Source organism: Pteronotus mesoamericanus, unplaced genomic scaffold (genome assembly GCF_021234165.1).
Source record: "Pteronotus mesoamericanus isolate MK-2021 breed Mesoamerican mustached bat unplaced genomic scaffold, CSHL_Meso_final scaffold_232, whole genome shotgun sequence".
Lineage (NCBI taxonomy): Eukaryota > Metazoa > Chordata > Mammalia > Chiroptera > Mormoopidae > Pteronotus > Pteronotus mesoamericanus.
In genome coordinates this window covers 10,978,803-10,997,799 of record NW_026555311.1, presented here as the reverse complement: position 1 = coordinate 10,997,799, position 18,997 = coordinate 10,978,803, and the positions used below count along the sequence as shown (strand labels likewise).

General features: G+C 39.4%; 1 protein-coding gene across 4 annotated transcripts in view; it reads right to left on the bottom strand.

The window, feature by feature from the left end:
* The window catches only part of UBE2D3 (ubiquitin conjugating enzyme E2 D3), a 28,447-nt gene extending 27,224 nt beyond the window's left edge, over nucleotides 1-1,223 (bottom strand). For 2 of the 4 annotated variants that reach the window (XM_054591673.1, XM_054591676.1), the window contains exon 1: nucleotides 602-752. The gene's annotated coding sequence lies outside the window, so the exon portion shown is untranslated. Of the gene's footprint in view, nucleotides 1-541; nucleotides 753-1,123 lie in introns of those variants that run through there. The other 2 variants (XM_054591674.1, XM_054591675.1) reach the window with 2 other exon arrangements.
* Between the last annotated feature and the right edge of the window lie 17,774 nt (nucleotides 1,224-18,997).

The following is an 18,997-nucleotide window of genomic DNA, read 5'->3' as shown; positions in this document are numbered from 1 at the left end:
GGGGTGGCTACAAGTCTGACTTCCCGGCCTCTCGAAAGGAAGAGACCAGGGTGGGAGAGGAAGAGGCGTAGGAGAAAGGGGTGGGTGCGGGGCAGGGTCCAGAGCCCAGCAGAGGAGGAGCCGGGGCCTAGTCGGCGCTATGCCGGCGTCACTAGGGCAAAGAAAGGCTAGGGGGGAGGGGGAAACGGGAGGCTACGGACGCCGGGCTTCTTTCAGTTTCTATTCCAAGGTGCGACAGGGAAAGGAAAGGAAATAAAAAGAGGTTTGATATGTGCTGCTGTCCCCGCAGCTAGAGCTATTCTGTGTCGCCCCTGACGCTACCGTACACTCCGCCTTCCAGCGCGCCCCCGCGCGCGCTCTCGCCGGCCTAGCTACAGCCACCACGCGCCCGTGCGGCCCTAGAGGCTCCGGCTTAGGCGCGAGAACGCGCCCATTCCCCCTCCCCCTTAACAGGAGAGGCCCCAGCTTCTCAAGCGTTCCCACCCTACTCCACCCAACAGGCTGGTCACTCAGGCCACCCCAGGCCTGTTTCCCCTCTTACCCAGCCGGCCAGTGGGCCAGCCTCCCTTCCCTTCCCCTAGCCGTCCACACCCACGCGTACTGAGGGGCCGGGGCCTCCCTCAAGCTGCGGCCTCGGCCTCCTCCCCGCGCGGCAGCTGGTGCCTCCCCGGCCCTACGGGGGCTCACGCGCACGACACAGCCACAAGATGTCCGCTCTGACGGAACTACTGCCAGCTGCCACGCTCCGCCCCTCCCCCCTCCTCCTGCCTCTTCACCGCTGCGTATCAGTCCGCCAACGCCGCCGTCGCGAGCACAGAATGACTCTAAGGGAGCTGGGAGACGGTGTACATCCCCCGTCCAGGGCCGAGTGTCTGTGCTACCCACGTTTCCTTCTTTTTAGAACAGTACTTTGTTATTAAACAGATCGGAGGTTGGACTGGGAGGGCGGGAGCCAGAGGCGGGTCATGAGCTGCGGGGGGAAGGGTAGACGGACAGCGGAAACCCTCAGACTCAGAGAAGCATCGAGAACCGGAAGGAAACCATGGGAGGAAGGTAATGGAAACGGCTGCTGCGCGGTACAGCCCCACGCCCCTCCCAGCAGCGTCTACCCCAATTTCCTCACTTGGTATTGAGGCGGTCTCGCGATAACCTCGTGGCTGGCTTACAGGAGCTGTAGATCTGCAATGACTTAAGAGCAGTTTTGTGCGCTCTTCCCTATGGGGCCCCGCCTACAAACCCACAAACTCTCGCGAGATGCAAAGCGGCACCGGCTGGAGCTGGAGCGGGTCGTCACCGTGGAAGCCCCGCCTCTGAATGCTTATTCTGGTGGGAGGGAGAGGAAATGGAATTCCCCGGCCTTGTATGAGCCGCGCCGACACATCCCTCTCACGCGCCCAATCAGGAATGTGCGGTGGGAGGTGCCCTGGTCTAATTACTAGATACTTTTAGGCCAGGATGTCCCGGGTTTTGAAGTTTCCGGTGAAGCAGGTGAGAGATGTTTAATGTCCTGCCGGTTTGGGTCGGTTAACCGCAGGGAGGTGTCCCTCAAAATGAGAATCAGCATTTAAAATACAACCTAGCGGGCCGCCGATCGGCGCTCTCCCCAGCCGAAATCTAGTGTATATCTGATCCCGAAGGACCAGTACTGAGGTGAGCGGGCCCATAGCATAGACCTCTTCCCAGAATTAGAGCATCCTAGAAATAAAGCTCACCTGTGAATTGATTAGCCTAAAGGATAGAAAGATGAAGGCCTGGTCTCTGTAATCAATCGACACCATCTGCCAAGGTTTAGGACTGGGAAGAGATGTACTAGATTTTCCTCCTGTTGCTATGTTTCCATTCCTTAAGCCACAGCTTTGCGAAGCTCAAGAAGTCGAAGTTTTTGGTCAGAAAACAATACTTAGGGAAACATGCAGGCGAAGAAATGTTAGAGTAGGATTGGCCTATTTTACTCTGCTAGGTGTGAAGTACAGAGAGGGCGATTTTGCTCTCTAGTGTTTCCTTAAGCCAGAGGTTAGTAAAACACTGCTTTTTTTAAAGGAATTTAAAGGTAAGTACTGATTTGCTTGAAGTTTTCTAACATTTTTTAACGATCCCACTTAACGAAGTGGAGATCTTTAAGAATGAAATGGAAGTATAAACTTGTTTTAAAAGTACACTTTAAAAAAGGGAAGCAGCAAGTTATTTCCTGTTACAAGAAAGTATTACCCAATAAAGCATCGAGGGCTGTGATAAATGACCTAATGTATGTGGTTCAAGAGACCATTACATAGTAATGTCACTAGAGTAGTTCGTGCAATAGTGCCTCTCAAACTACCGTATTTTGCCATGTATAATGCACACCCACGTGTTTGGCCCAAACAGGAAAAAAAATCGTTTTAATTTTTTATTTCAATTTTTATTTATATTTAGGTACTTGTTTTTTGTATTGTAAAGGAATTTTAGCATTTATTTTTGAACATATTAACAAGAAATTTTATGCAACAAATAATTACAAAACAAAAGAATATATACAAGGTATTCCAGGTACTACCCATGTATGATGGTGCATTCTTATTTTGCCCTCAAATATTTGGGCAAAAAAGTGCGCATTATACACACCAAAATACATCTCTATGCAAATCACGTAGGGATTTTCTTGAGAATGCAGATTTCGACTTAGAGGCCGAGATGAGGCCTGAGATTCTACATTTCTAATAAACTGCCAGGTGACACAGATTATTCTGGTCAGAGCAACTCACTGTGAGTAGCAAAGCATTCAAGTGTTCACCTCATGGCCTTCCTTCCCTTCAAGTAATCTTTCCTTTGTTGTTTTAACCATTCTAACAGTAGAAACACAGGATTAGGCAGTCAGAGTGAAGGGAGAAATTCAGATTTGATTTCTGGCTCTATTACTTCCCATTAGTTTGTTATTGTGTGGTTTCTTAGTTTTTTCAACCCTAAGCTAGGCAGAATAATGGCTGTCCTTTCTCATAGGATTATTATGTCGTTCAGATGTCATAATGTATGTGAAAAGACACTGTAGACTACAAAGCTGTATAAATGTTAAGTTGATTAAACTAACTAGTGAGACATTAACTGGGCTTCGTGTGAAACAAATCTGTAATAATAATAATATAGGTAATACGGAGCAAATCATGTACCAGGTACTGTGCTCATTAACCCTCTTTACAAATAAAGAAACTGATACACATAGAGATTACTTTCCCAAGTCACACAGCTAATAAATGGCAGAAGAAGAATTTGAACCCATGCAGCTGACTTCAGAGTATTTATTGAATGGAGTTTCATATTGTCTCAATTTAGAAAGTAGGAGAGTAGGATATTTTATGTTTCTACTTTCAATGCCATCTGAATAATTTTGATCATTTCTTCCTCTATTTGTTTTGTTCTTTCAGAAACAAGGGTTCAAAGGTGGTAGGACACATTCCTACCTTGAAGAAGCCAATTTGTGTTACTCCAATTTAAACAATCTTCAGTATGAAAGTATAATGAAACATGTTAAAGCTCCAAATTTACAGCACAGTGGACTGGGACTGATTTGAGGTCAGAGTTCTTAAATTTTTTTTGTGCCACAGATCACTTTGGCAGTTCACGTTCAAGCCATGGACTCTTCTCAAAATATCATTTTTAAATGTATAAAATAAAATTCATAGCATTAAAAAAGAAAACATTTTGAAATAGTTGCAAAATATTAGAAAAACAAATTTTTGATGTAAGAATATTTCTGCTTTACTAACTCAGTAAGATCAGTTGATAGGTTTAGAAAGACCAAATTTTTGAACATAAATATTTCCAGAGCTTGCAACAATTGTGATATAAATTATCTGTGATTCCTATTGGTGAATGGACAGTTATAGCTGTTTGTTGCTTACATTCAAAATTGAAGGAAATGCTTATTTTCAGTTAGAGATTAGTAAAAATAAAGATGTAAATTTTTTCACTTCCAGGTTCACACTCACCCTGATTTCTAACTACACATTACCAAAACCTTAGGTAGAGTCAAGTAGGCTTATTCTTGTTATTCATCAAGAAAAAAATTTAATTACCACCAGTATTCTCTCCTTAAGAAGGCATGGAAGTGTGTAATAGGATTAGGAAAGAGTTTTATCCCATTTGTTGATTTTTTTTTTTGATATCTAATAAAGTTACCCTATGAAAAATATCATTATATCTGGAAGGATTCATTTCCAAGCATTCTGGATAACTGAGGTTTTACTATCTCATTCTTATTTATTATGCACCTTTGCAAATAAGATGCAGAGGAAGAATTCAAAATGAAAATAACAACCAAGGATGAAAGAAATAAAATACATGTAAAATTCTTAAAAGTAAGCGTCAATAATTATTATTTGAAGTATAAAAGGGTCACTGGTTCAATTCCTGGTCAGGGCGCATGCCTGGGTTGCAGGCCAGGTCCGCCGTGGAGGGTGCAGGAAAAGCAACCACACGTTGAGGTATGTATGCTTGGTCCTTTAGTTCTTTATGTCATCAAATCTCCATTATACAGATGAAACACTCAAGTTCACATTATTATTATGTAGTAGAGCCAGGATTTAAACCTAGGCAGCCTGACCTCAAAGCTCATGTTCTTAATTACTAAGCTGTTTATTTTTTAACCCTTCGACTACTGGCCAACGTAAATTTGTCTGGTAGGATAACAAATACACACTTACTCCCTGTTTTCATTCCTTAGTATTCCAAGTACAGTTCTATCCAGTGACTAAAAGGAATTTTCTATATTCTCCCTATCTGGTGGTATTGCTTAAATCCAGCACCACCTGTAAGTGGGCTACCAGTTGGGGATGGAAAATTGTTTTACAGAAATTTTTATTGTAATGGAGTTTTGCTTAGAGATAAAGAAATCCACTCATGTCTTTCCCTGCCTTACAAACATGCATCTGAAATTAAACCTTTGTTTTTTATATTGACCACTATCAAGATTGTATACAAGAAATTATGACATATAAATAAATCCTAATGTATGAAGTTCTAGATTATCCATGCTTAATGGAGACAGATGATTGTCTAATCCCAAATTCATTTCTTTGGCACTAAAGTGAATGTATTGGTTGATTAGGTTTTCTGTTTGTTTATTTGTATTTACACCAGCAAACTTAACAATTCTATTAAGTTTTGCTAAGTTTAAATTAAAAGGAACATGGCCTGGAAGCATTTTTATGCTTAGGGAGGTAGCCTAGGATTAGCTCAAACTTTAGAATGCTATTCACATACAGTGTTACAGAGAGCCCACGTTGAAATTTAAATAAAATTAAAGCTGACTTTATTCACTTGACCTATTTGATTTACAATGGTAGAAATGTCTCCATATGAAATAAAGGAAAAGAATCATTTTTTTAATATTGCAGCTTGCAGTGTGCTAAAAAGATGGTTTTATATATTGAAAGAAACATTTACACTCAGATATTGTACAAATGTAGAAAACATGAGCTAAAAACAGTCCCATCCTTCTTAAAGAATATAATATTGAAATCTCAAAAACTTTCTATATATGGCAGATTAGATTTTCTTGCATGAAGTTGCATAAAACATCAGAAAAATATTAAAGATCAAGAAAATTAGTATTAAAGTGGCAATGAAATAACTAATCCAAATAACAAAGGTGTGCCAAAGTCTTAATATTATGTGAATATGTTAATAAAACCACATTTGAGTACAGGGGTAAATTAAAATGTGAATAAAAGTAGTTTCCTGATTTTTCCCCCTTTGCTCCCCTTCACCCAGCAACCCCCACTCCTTCAGGCAATCCCACCACCATTGTTCATGTCCATGGGTCATGCATATAAGTTCTTTGGCTACTCCATTTCCTATCCTGTACTTTACATCCCCATGGTTATTCTGTAACTACCTATTCATACTCCTTAAGCCCCTCACCTCTTCACCCATTCCCCAACACATGCCAGCCATCTGGCAAACATCAAAAGACTCTCCATATCCATGATTCTGTCTCTGTTCTTCATTCCTTAGTTTCTTTTTTAGATGCAATTGTTGATAGATTTGTATTTTTTGCCATTTTATTATTCATTGTTTTCATCATCCTCTTTTTCTTAAATAAGTCCCTTTAACATTTCATATAATAATGGTTTGGTGATGATGAACTCTAGTTTTTTCTTGTCTGGGAAGATCTTTATCTGCCCTTCAATTGTAAATGACATCTTTGCAAGGTAGAGCAATCTTGGCTATAGGTCCCCGCTTTTCATGACTTTGAATATTTCTTTCTAGTCCCTTCTAGCCTGCAGTTTCTTTTGAGAAATCAGCTAACAGTCTCATGGGAACTCCCTAAAGGTAACTAACTTCTTATCTCTTGCTGCCTTTAAGATTCTCTATCTTTAACCTGTGGCGTTTTAATTATGTGTCTTGGAGTGGAGCTCTTTGCATCCATCTTGTTTAGGAGACTCATTGCTTCCTGGACTTGTACGTATATTTCCTTCACCAAATTTGGGAAGTTTTCTTTCATTATTTTTTCGAATAGATTTCCCATTTCTTGCTCTTTTTCTTACCCATCTGGCACCCCTATGATGCAAATGTTGGACTTCTTGACATTGTCCCAGAGGCTGCTTAAACTATCCTCATTTTTTTTTTTTGGTGGGGAGAGGGATTCTTTTTCTTGTTGTTCTTATTGGTTGGTTTTTGCTTCCTTATGTTCTAAATCAGTGATTTGATTCCCAGCTTCATCCACTCTACTGTTGTTTCCCTGTAAATTTTTCTTAATTTTAGTTAGTGTATCCTTCATTTCTGACAGGATCTTTTTTATGCTCTTGAGGTCCTCATTAAGCTCCTTGAGCATCCTTGTAACCAGTGTTTTGAATTCTGCATCCGATAAATTGCTTATCTCCATTTTGTTTAGCTTTTTTCCTGGAGTTTTGATCTGTTCTTTCATGTGGGCCATGTTTCTGTGTCACCTCATTTTCCCAGCCTCCTTGTGTTTCTTTCTATTTGGTAAAGCTGCTATGACTTCCTGTCTTAGTAGTGTGACCTCATGTAGGAGATGTCCTTTGAGTCCATTGGCACAGCCTCCCCAATCATTCAAGCTGGGTTTTCAAGGTGCATCCTTTGTGTGGGCTAAGTACACACTCCACTTGTAGTTGAGCGTTGTTTGCTGTTGGCAGAGCGATTGGAGGGATTTACCCAGGCCATTCAGCTGCAAGGATTAGCTGTGACCACTGACCACCAATCTCCTGCCTCCATGGTCGATCAGCTGTGTGGGGGCAAGGTAACAGTGCTCTGACATGGTCTGTAGCTGTTCACTGGGTGTGCTGGTCCTGGGGTTCCCAAGTGTTAACAGGCCAAGGTCAGCCCCCACCTGTGTTTTGCCTGCGGCCACCCTTCCTGAGCTATAAAGCAATGAGAAGGCTGCTACTTGTGCTGGGCTTGGAGATTCCCAGGTGAAGCCAAGCTGTGAATCTATACCAGCTGCTGCTAGTGCTAGGCCTGGACGGGGCTCACTGAGTCCAGCTGTTGCTTGTTTGGTAGGATTTAGGAAGTTGTAAAGCATGAGCCAAGACCAGCCTTTAATATGGAAAAGTTGCTTGGGTGGGTCTTTAAGTTGGGTGATAAGGAACCTCTGGGGTCCTCCAAGACAGGTCAAACAATGTTAGCCAAGTTGATGAAGTCTCAGGTAAGACACCAGCTTGCTGACTCTCAGGAGAGGGTTTAGAAAAGGGACATTGGCCTCTGCTCGCCTTAATGCCAGATACTTCAGTTTCTTGCAGTATGTCATTGGTGCCTTTCAGGCTGCTCCCTCAGTGCTGGAGCTCAGATGGAGTGAGTCCCAGCAGGTGAGTCCATGTGTGGGTTCTTTAAAAGGAACTACTTGGGGCTCCAGAAGTTTTTTCCACCAACTCAATTCCTACTGGTTTTTGCAGCCAGAAATTATAGAGACCTATCTTATAGGCAGTGGAACCCTGGGCTGCGTGTCCTGGTGTGGGGCTAGGACTCTGCTCCTGAGATATCCCTCCCAAATTTTTATACAGCACATGTGGCTGAGGGACCAGCCCATTCCACATCTGTGCCCTTCCTACTAGTCTCGATGGAAGCGATTTCTTTTATAATTGTCAGACTTCCATTCAACTCGATTTCTGACTGTTCTGAGTGATGGTTGTTCTATATTTTAGTTATAACTTTGGTGTGGTTGTGCAAAGAGGCGAGTCATGTCTGCCTGTGCCACCATCTTGATTGGAAGTCAGTACATACTTTATTAATATTACATCTGTGTTCTCAGATCTTTGTAACTTTTTCATAATTTTGTAACTTGGTAAAGACACTGAACAGTGTTTTAGTTTAATTGAATTGTAAATGCTGTGGTCCAGATTTTATATTCAGAATGTATGTTTACATATTCTGCTTAGAATAGGTATTTAGAATACTAATCAGCCAAAGTTACACTGTTTGCATGAATATCAAATGAGTTTTTCTATCTTACCTGTTCAAAATCTCATTTTTATGATCAAGACAAGTCATACGGTTTAGGAAACTATATCATGCTAAGAACATCATTTTGACCTTAAGGTGGTTTTTGGCACATAATGAACCATCCACAAATGTTTAAGCTAAACATAAATTGGAATGTTTTCCATGTAAAAATTGCTTATACATGAATATTCAAGTAGCGTTATTCATTATAGCCAAAAGTGGAAACAATCTAAATGTCCATTGACTGATTCACAGGTATATAAAATATAGTACACCCATATGATGTAATAGTATTAGTTAATAAGGAACACAATACTGATACATGCTACAGATTTATCTTGAAGCTTGAAACTATTCTAAGTGAAAAAAGCCAGACACAAAAGACCACATGTTGTATGATTCCATTTATATGAAAGAACTAGAATAGGCAAATCCATAGAGACAGAAAGTAAATTGCTGCTTGCCAGGGACTAGGGGCAGGGGGCATGGGGAATGAGCATGAGGTCTTTTGGGGAGAGGCGATGAAATATCCTAAAATGAGGTCATGGTAATGGTCACGACAACTCCAAATTTACTAAAACCCAGTGCATTCTATACTTTGAAAAGAGTCAATTTGTGGTATGTGAATCATCTCAATGTAAATTGGGATCTAATGAACAAACTGAACTAACAAGCAAAATAGAGACAGGCTCATAGATAGAGAGCAAGATGACAGCTATGGGGGGATGGTTAGGGGTGGAGAGATCAAACAAAAAGGAAAAAGGACTCATGGACATGGATGAGAGAGGGTGGTGGTTGTGGGGAAGAAGAGGGGCGGAAGGGGGACAAATGGTAATGGAAAAATAAAATAAGAAACATCAAAAAAAGGAAAAATTAAAAATTAGAACCAAAATATGAAATCAGTTTGGAAACTTATTTCTAAATATTTTTAATATCTCATAATACTTTTCAGGTTACTGATGATAAATAAGATATAGCATCCTTGTAAACTGTGAAACATTTACAGACAGCAAGAGATTTTTTTCTTCAGTACAGACAATACAATTTAGATTTGGTTTTAATATAATAACCATTTGCTGTCAATTAGTCAAGTTTGGAGGTGTTTCATCAATAATATTTGCTTAATGAAACATAGTGATTAAAAAGTTTAAATAACATTGTATTTCATTGAAAATTAAAGTTCATAATAAGGGCCAGAAATAGGAGAACACACTGATTTTGGCCTACTCTATAGAAATTTTTTAAATTAAAAAAAAAAGTAGGCTGAAAATCAGGGGTAAATCATCTACCTAAGGATTTTGAGTGTGAGATACTATCAAATAACAAAATTAAAATAATTTAATAATGAGTTTATATCCTTTATTAAATGGAAAACAACCCATGTATTATGAAGTACAGTGCCTCGCAATCAGTGGAGCACTGCTCCAGAGAGATTTGGGACAAGTGCGGGTTTTATAGAGCATTAGAAGCAGCAACACAGAAGCAGGACATGATTGGCTAGAAGGTTGGTAATTTCCTTGTAAGGCTAGCAGGTCCTGTTTTCTGAGGAAAGCTTGACCATCTATACAGCTGAGCTGGAAGAATATTCGTGATTGGTGTAGGTTAGGTTTCCTTGACAGGTGTTTCCTGTAAGTATAGGCTGACAAGTACAAAACTAAAAATAAAAAGATAGGTTATGATTTAGACCAGAAATGATCATTTTACCAATATTGTATTTGTTTAAGTATATTTATATAAGATTTCTTCAGTAAGTTAGTAATAAATTTATAATTTTTCTATTGAAGAATTTTAAGTTAGTAGTGATTATGGGAGTGTTGTACATAGTGGTTCTAAACAATTGGATCTGTACAGTAGCAAAGTGATTTAATGAAGTCATTTATGTGAGGCCTTTTGATTTTAATGCCTACTATCTAATATCTGTTGATTTTTTTCATTGCACATAACACATGGCACCAAAAGAATGAACTTACTGAGAAACATTTTACCACATCTGGGAAAAAAAACAAAGAAACCCTCAGAGAATTTGGCTCATTTGGTGTTGAAGAATTGTGGCAATTTCAGAGATAGCCCATCATCAAAGCATAGTTAATCTCAAAGTTAGTGATTAAATAAAAATGAGATTGGGCTTTACCATATATGCCTGGAAAGAGAATAGTATGATCCCCATCTTACAAAAGACCCATCCATCCATATATATTTAAAAAAGAGAGAGAGAAAGAGACCTGTTTGCTACAGTGCTTGAGATTCAACTCTCCAAGACTTAGGTAAGCAACCCTGCCCACCCCCCCAAAGAAAATGGGAGTGGAAGATATAATTAGATACTAATAGGATTGTGTGAATTTAGCTTTAGCTTTCCTTTCTATTCTCACTAATGGAGAAAAGAGGAAGATTACTTCAGAGCATTTTATTGGTAGAGCTCAATGTCTACCCTTGGCTTGGGTAGGGCTTTGATTAGTGACAAAAGGAGGCAGGGTAGGGACATTGAAGACTTGATGGAGAGGTGTGCAGAAAGAGGTGCAAAGGAAAATGTCAAAAGCAAACTTAAACTGTTCTTGGGGGAACTGGGAGTTAGAAGGAAACCTTTTTTTCTTCCTGTTCTTTGCTAAAGCACTGCAAGGTTTCCTACCCTAGAAAACAGAATTTAGGCTTCCACCATTGTTAAGTTTCATATAACTTAATTGCCTTTTTTGTACTTGCCAGCTTGAAATCTACTCACCATCACATTGTTCACATACAATAGTGTCTTCTAAAAAAGCTTCCCTGCTTACAAATACAGTTTGTAAAAACATCCATTTGTAATACGGGACTGTGTTTGATGCAAGTTGAGGCAAGACCAGGAGACTCATACAGTGTATTAATCAATGATATTTAGTCTGACTAGGCTAAAAGGAAGTCTTTTAGTGTTAGGCTGAAGATTGTTAATATAATAGAGATGTGTTGACAGAATCACTCCCATTCTTCTAAATGCTCATTTTCAAAAAAAATATTTTGAAGGCCTATTATGTGCTTGACATTAAGCTAGATACTGAAAATACATAGATAAAAGACCTAGATGTCACTTTTAAGAACGCTTTTAGAGAGCATTTGACATCTTGCTTCCTGGCAGTGTCAGTTTGGCTAAAATAAACTCAAAAAAAAAAAAAGTCTTTGAATTGGGGAGATCATTAAGGATTAGGCATTAAACACCACAGTGTGTTCAATGACAAATGCATGCACAGAGTAAGATGAGGGTGGTAAGAGAAAGTTTCTCTGTTGAAAAGAGTTATCTTTAAACAAATTAAAAAAACAAAAACAAAAAAAGGACGTAAAGGTGGAAAAAAGAAGAGGGAGGAGGCTCCCAGGCAGAGGGAACAAAATAAAGTCTCAGAACTTGATCTGATAAGACAGTTTCCAAGTTCTTTGGCTGCAGTGGTGTGTGAAGGGGGGAGGGGATGTTAGTGGTGGGGAGAGAGAAAGAATAAGAAGAGATTAAATGAGATGAAGCAGTTGAAAGGCAGGGCTGGATATCTTGAAGGCTAATGAGCTCAGATTTTATTCTGGAGGGTATGGGAGGGGAATTGAATTTTCAGCATAAAAAAAATCTTGATCAAATTTTATTTTTTAAAGATTTTATTTAATTTTAGGAAGGAATGGAGAGAGAGAGAAAAGTAGCAATATGCGAGATACACTGATCAGTTGCCTTTCACACATCCCCAACTGAGGACTTGGCCTGCAACCCAAGCATGTGCCCTAACTAGGGATCAAACTGGTGAGCTCTCCGTTCACTGAGCCACACTGGCCAGGGCTTGATCAGATTTTAATCACAAAAAGATAACTGATAGCAATGTGGAAGATGTAATGAAAGTGTGTTGTGGATACTAGAGGCAAAAAGACCACTTAGAATGCTGTTGAAATAATCTAGATGAGATGTGATTGTGAGAAAAACCCAAAATAGTTGCAGTAATTAATTACACTAAGGACTCATGGTAGAAGAGGTAAATTTAAACTGAAACTAAAGTATATACAGGGTCTGGGAGAAGTAACACCCTTTTTAAAGTAGCACAGTATAGTATGAACGGACGAGTTGTCTTAGTAACCTTAGTAACCTTTATGTTCCAGGTTCTCTGATGTAAAATGGCCCATCAACTGACAAGGGAACAGCGTGTGAGAGCAGTGAAGCTGTACTATCAAAACCAGTGCAATGGAGCAGCAACTGCTCGTTTGTTACGTGAAGAATTTGGCATACAACTCATACAAAGGCGTAATATCACAAATCTGATCAGAGAGTTTGAGGCAACTGGTAGTGTGCATGATGCTAAAAGATCAGGAAGACGAGTTTCAGTGACGACAGAAGAAAAGGCTGCCGAATTATGGGCATCGTTGTTACAAAGCCCTCAAAAATCCAGTAAGCATCTGTCAGGAGAACTTGGTATTAGTGACAGAAGTGTTCAAAGGTTACTGGACAAAATGAAAATGAAGCCCTACATACCACGTTTGCTACACTCCTTACATGATGGAGATTCAGACAGAAGAGTAGAATTTTGTGAAAGATTTTTGGCCAAATTACATGAGGATGAGAACTTTCCAACCAAGATATGGTGGTCAGATGAGGCTACATTCAAATTGAACGGCCATATCAATCGCCATAATTGTGTGTATTGGAGTGATGTGAATCCACACGTTATCTTAGAGAAGGACATAAACTTACCAGGGGTAACAGTTTGGGCGGCAATATCAGTCACGGGTATAATTGGGCCAGTGTTCTTTGATGGTGCTGTCAATCAGAATAATTACCTACATGTCCTACAAACAGAATTGTGGCCTAGAGTTGAACATGACTTTGGAGTTTACTTCCAGCAGGATGGCGCACCACCGCACTATGCGCTGTGTGTCAGAGAATGGTTGGACATGCATTTTGAAGGGAGATGGATAGGGCGACGAGGGCCACTAGAGTGGCCGGCTCGATCCCCAGACCTAACTCCACCTGATTTCTTTTTGTGGGGTGTGCTTAAGGATCTCGTGTACAAGACTGAACCACGCAACACTGATGAACTGAAAGACAGAATTCGGGACAAATTCGCCGACATTACTGTCGAATTATGTCGTAAGGCTTGTTTGAGTGTGGTTGGTAGGGCACGTGAGTGTCTCGCACGAGATGGACAACTATTTGAATATTTCACCTAAAATGTCATGTGGCGTGCTTGAGTGTCATATTGTTATGTTACAGAATCACACGCGTATTATGATTTTGTAATACAAAGATTTGGTATGGATTACCAGCTCATAAAAAAGGTACTCTTTGTGCTGGACCATGTATTAAGTGTGGGAAAATGTAAACAAATAAAATTATCTGCTGCTTGATTTTTATTTTTTAAAAATTGCCTCTTGAAACAAAAAAGAAACTTTCACAATGTAAGTTTTTAAAATTTGTCATGTCTTTTCTATGCTACTCTATATTCCATATATAAAATGACCAGTTATCTCTACTAGGACCTTTAGGAGACCTTTGTTCATTCTTTCATTGATGTCAATTGGCTTTCACATTGCCAGAAAGCATTATCTATTTCTGTTCTCATTTGCCTAAGACAAAGTACTATTACATGTACCAATAGGATCATAAACCTAAATACAACGACAGGCTCTGGAATCACATGACAGTACTTAGTTATAAGTGGGAATCAAGGTGACCTAGACTATGCTTATATTAATTATTAAGATTAACAAAATAAATTACAAAAAAGGAAAAAAATCTAGTAGAGAATTCAAAGATTCTAGTTTGAGAGACATGATGTAAAGGTTGCAAAAGTCCTTTTGTCACATACCTAAAGTCAAATTTGTTGTCTGATCTTGTGACTCCAGGAGACTCAATAAATGCTAGGCAGGTAGGACAGATAAAAAACAGGGATTATAAAGTGAAAGTAAATGGAGAAAGAGAAGGCTTAGGTACATTTTAAAGTTCATTTCCTCTTACAGAACTCAGACAAATTTCTAAGAGAAAAGTAATTATGTCCAGGTCAAGGCACAAAGGGCTATTCTCTTAATCCAACCTCTCTGTATTTGTTAATGTCCTATGAGAAATGCTCCACAGAGCTTCAAAGTGATACAGCAGGAACAACCTACCCCTACCCATCGGAATGAAGCACCCTACTGTTATGTTTTGTTAGCAAGAAATTCTCCCAGCTTCAAACAACAGTAGTACATTCCTATGCTTTAAGGCAAGTACTCAAGCAAAACAGGAAGAATTGGATTTAGGGTAAAATCATATTGAGTTGTTGAATGAAAGCTTTAGAAAGTTGGAGATTTGTGGCCAAAGAATCTGTACACTTATACTTGGCTGTCACTGCGTGGTTCTGAGAGCCTCTTCTTTTTCAATGTCAGTTTGGTTCACCCACATTCCCCTCCACTGCCATTGTCAATTGCTTTCTAACAGGAACCAACAAGTTTTCTTTTCTCACTATGGTAATAAGTACAATCTCACAGGATTCTTTTTTGTCTATGCTTTTGTTCCCAAAGCAAGTACATATGTACCCTGTTTTCATAAGGGTTTTAGTTCTGATAATAGGACTAGTATTTATATATGATTATAAGCAGGCAGCTTGAAGATCAGCAGGAGAGTAGCTAAAGGGATAGAGTTTGATCATCATTTCCTATCACTACCCAAAGACCCCACTAAACAAATTAGACTTGGTAGAAAAGGTCTCACAAGATTCAACTATATTTTAAAGGAAAATTAGAAATGGTCCTGGCTGGTGTGGCTCAGTGGATCGAGTGCCAGCCTGTGAACCAGAGTCGCGGGTTCGATTCCCAGTGCAGGACACATGCCTGGATTGCAGGCCAGGTCCCCAGTAGGAGGTGCACAAGATGCAACCACATATTGATGTTTCTCTCCCTCTTTCTCCCTTCCCCTCTACTAAAAATAAATAAAATCTTAAAAAGAGAGAGAAATGGTTATTGTGATAGTTTCTTTAATGTAACAAATTATTACAAAACTTAAAAACTTAAAAACTTAGTGGCAGTTACAGAGTTGGAGCTCAAAAGCCTGGAATAGGTCTCACTAGTCTGAGGGTATAAACAGGCTTGGTTCTTTTCTGAAGGCTGTTGGGCAGAATCTGTTTTCTTGCCCTGTCTAGCTCCTAGAGGCCACCAGCATTCCTTGGCTCATGACCCCCTTCCATCTTCAAAGCTAGCAATGGCTGGCTGAGTCTTCCTCACGTTGCATCACTCTAACATACTCTTCTGCCTCCTCTCATTTAGAAAGACCTTTGTGATTATAGTAGGCTTACATTGATATCTCAGGATAATCTCCTTACATGAAGGCCAGATGATTAGCAAGCTTAATTCCATCCACAAACTCAATTCCCCTTGCGATGTAATACAGCTTATTCACAGGCTGGGGACTGGGATGTGGACATCCGTGGTGGAGGCGGGGGAGGGAGGATATATTATTCTGGCTACTATAGCTATTTATAATTCATTGAGTTCTTGAATTTAAGAGCAACTTCTTCCTGTCCATCCACAGATTCCTACTTTGTTCAACCAAAAAATATTTGGGCACCCATTCCAAATATCAAGAGTGAAATGGTATAGCAAATTCATATGTACGGAGGATTAGAAATTTGCCAGGTTTTGTCACTGGTGACTCAATTTCAGTGAAGTGGTGGTGTTGACATAATTAAGATGTATATAGGTTGGAAAGTGAATAGAAAATGAAAAAATGGAGAGCATGGCCATGATAGAAAAAATTGAAGATAGGATATTAGCTTTGAGCAGCGATTTTTTAACCTTTTTCATTTCATGGCACACATAAACTAATTACGAGGATCCTGCAGCACACCAAAAAATACATATTTTGCCGATCTGACAAAAAATAAGTGTAATTTTGATTCATTTACACTGGACAGCTATTGTGTTGGCTGTTGTCATCTTTTTATTTGACAGTTTAAGGGAAAAGAAGTCAGTGCCCCTGACTAAATAGGTATTGCATGTTTAAAAAATCCTTGTGGCACACTGGTTGAAAATTGCTGGCTTAGAGGAAATAACAATCAAAGGAGGCTCCTTTTTTTTAGAATGGGAAAGATCTGAGTAAACAGTCTACAGGGAGTCGAGAGACATTAGATATAGAACAAAGGGATAAGTGGATGGATCCCAGTTTCTTCATTAGATGTGACTGTAGGCCAAAAATAGAGTACCACCCCCCCGCAATGCCATTGAAAATCCATATGTAGCTTTAAAATAAAATAAAAAAAAGATTCATTTAGAGAGAGGGGAAGGGAGGGAGAAAAAGAAGGAGAGAAATGTCGATGGGTTGCCTCTCTCACGCACCAGTCAGGACACCACATGTAACTTTTGACTCCCTCAAAACTTAGTTGTTACTCAGTATCCTCTTGGGACCGGTTCCAGGGCCCTGCAGATACCACAATTTGCAGATGCTCAAGTGCCCTTTATAAAATGGTGTAGATCAATGTATACAATTGGCCCTCTGCACCTCAAGACTCTTAACAGTGGATAAAAACCATACAAGTATTTATTGAAAAAAAAATGCATGTAAGTGGGCCTGTGCAGTTCAAACCTATGTGGTTCAAGGGTCAACTGTATTTCATTTCGAACAAGGGGAAAATCTGTCTGACACTGGAGGGAAGACGTTTAGAATGAGTAAAAATGAAGATAAATTGTAGGTGGGAGGAGGCAGGAAGTTGACCATTGTTAGTGTTCTCAACTTTCTTAGTAAAGTAGGAAGGACTATGTGATGACAATGAGCTGTGCAAAAGAAAAGTAGGTTAAGTTTGGAATCACTGAAGAGCGAAACTAAATAACTAACCAGACAAAAGGGGAAAAAAAGCCCTTGTTAAGGGCCTAAGGTAGGAGATCATGAATGTGTAGGGGCAATTTTCCATGTGGTTGTTTGTATGATTCCTTGCCCCACCTTCAGCCTTTAGAACCCTTGTGTGGGTTTGTTTAGTACCCACAGGATTTGTTACAGACGATTTCGTTGCTAATGTGTAAGTAGGTATGTAAAATCAGTCCTTTTAGAAAATGGTACTCTTTAGTACATTATCTTGGTGTTTTCTTGTGTGTGTAAAATCAACAGCTCTCCCTCAAAAATTAATGTTCCCATCTTAAGAAACTCAAATGACAGAATAAAAGTTTATATGCTAAATAAGTGAAAGAGTGCAGAAAGAAATGAGAGGCATTTTGAATTTAATCAAGATTCACCCAACAGATCAGGCTCTTGAGCTTATCTTATGTGTAAAACTTAGATGATTATCATATTTTGTTTTTTTCCCTTGGAGTCCCTGAGTCTGTAACACTAAGAAGCTTCTTGGGTTGGAGGCTGAGACCTTGCCTACTCAGATTCTTTTAACAGTTTTCCCCTACCTCCAGACCCCACTCCACCTCAGGATGTCTCAGAAGGTTCTGTGCATATCCCTAGTGTTGAGAATACACATTCTATAAAAAAAAAACAAAAGAAAACCAAAACAATGGTTTAGTGCATATTAATACTGAAGCCTCATGAGTAGCAGTCATATGTAAAACAATCTGAAATGTATTAGGAACAAATGTGAAGAGTGGCACTCAGAGATCTGGCCTAAAAGCAGGCATGTGATAGAGACATGAGAATTTCAGTTGCCTGACATCTCAGCATAAGCTGGCAACGTACTTAGGCTGCCCTAAGAAGCTCTGTGTACTATTTTACCCTGAAGGATGGAATGTGCTGTCCAAAACAAGGTAATTGCCTTTTCCTTTTCTCACTGGTCAGACCACAGACAATTATGTTTTTTTTTTAACAGCTTTATTGAAATTGCACATGCTTAAAGTATACAATTTGGTAAGTTGACATATGTATACACCCACGAAACTATTACCAAAATCAAGAAAATGAATATATGCATCACCACAAACGTCCCTGTGTTCTTTTTTGTAAATCTTTTCTCTTGCACCTCCCATCCATCTCTCTCCTCATCCACAGGAAACCACTGATCTGTTTGGTCACTATAGATTAGTTTGCATTTTCCAGAATTTTATTTAAATATACATACATTATGCCCACTTTTCCCATCTGGCTTTTTTCACTCAACGTAATTATTTTGAGATTTCTCTATGTTGTATGTCTCAATAGTTTTATTTATTTATTTTATTGCGGAATGGTATTCCTTGTATGGATATACCCTAATTTATTTATCTATTTACCTGTCAGGGGACATTTGGGTTGTTTCCAGATTGTGTCTGTAACAGTTACAGTTGCTGTGAATGTTCTTGTACAAGTATTTGTAGGGGCATGTGCTTTCATATGGGTAGATGGCTAGGAGTAGAATGGTTGGATCTTATGGTAGGTATATGTTTATTTATTTTTAAGAAAATGTCAAACTATTTTTCCCCAAGTGGTCATACCATTTTACATTCTTACCAACTGTGTAAGAGAATTTAAATTCCTCTTGACTTGTTATGATCAGTCTTTTCAATATTAGCCATTCCGATAGGTATGTAGTGGTGTCTTGTTGCCATTTTAACTTGCATTTCCCTAGTAAGTAATGGTGTTTAGCATCTTTTCATGTGCTGCTCTGTCACCTGTATATCTTCTTTGAAA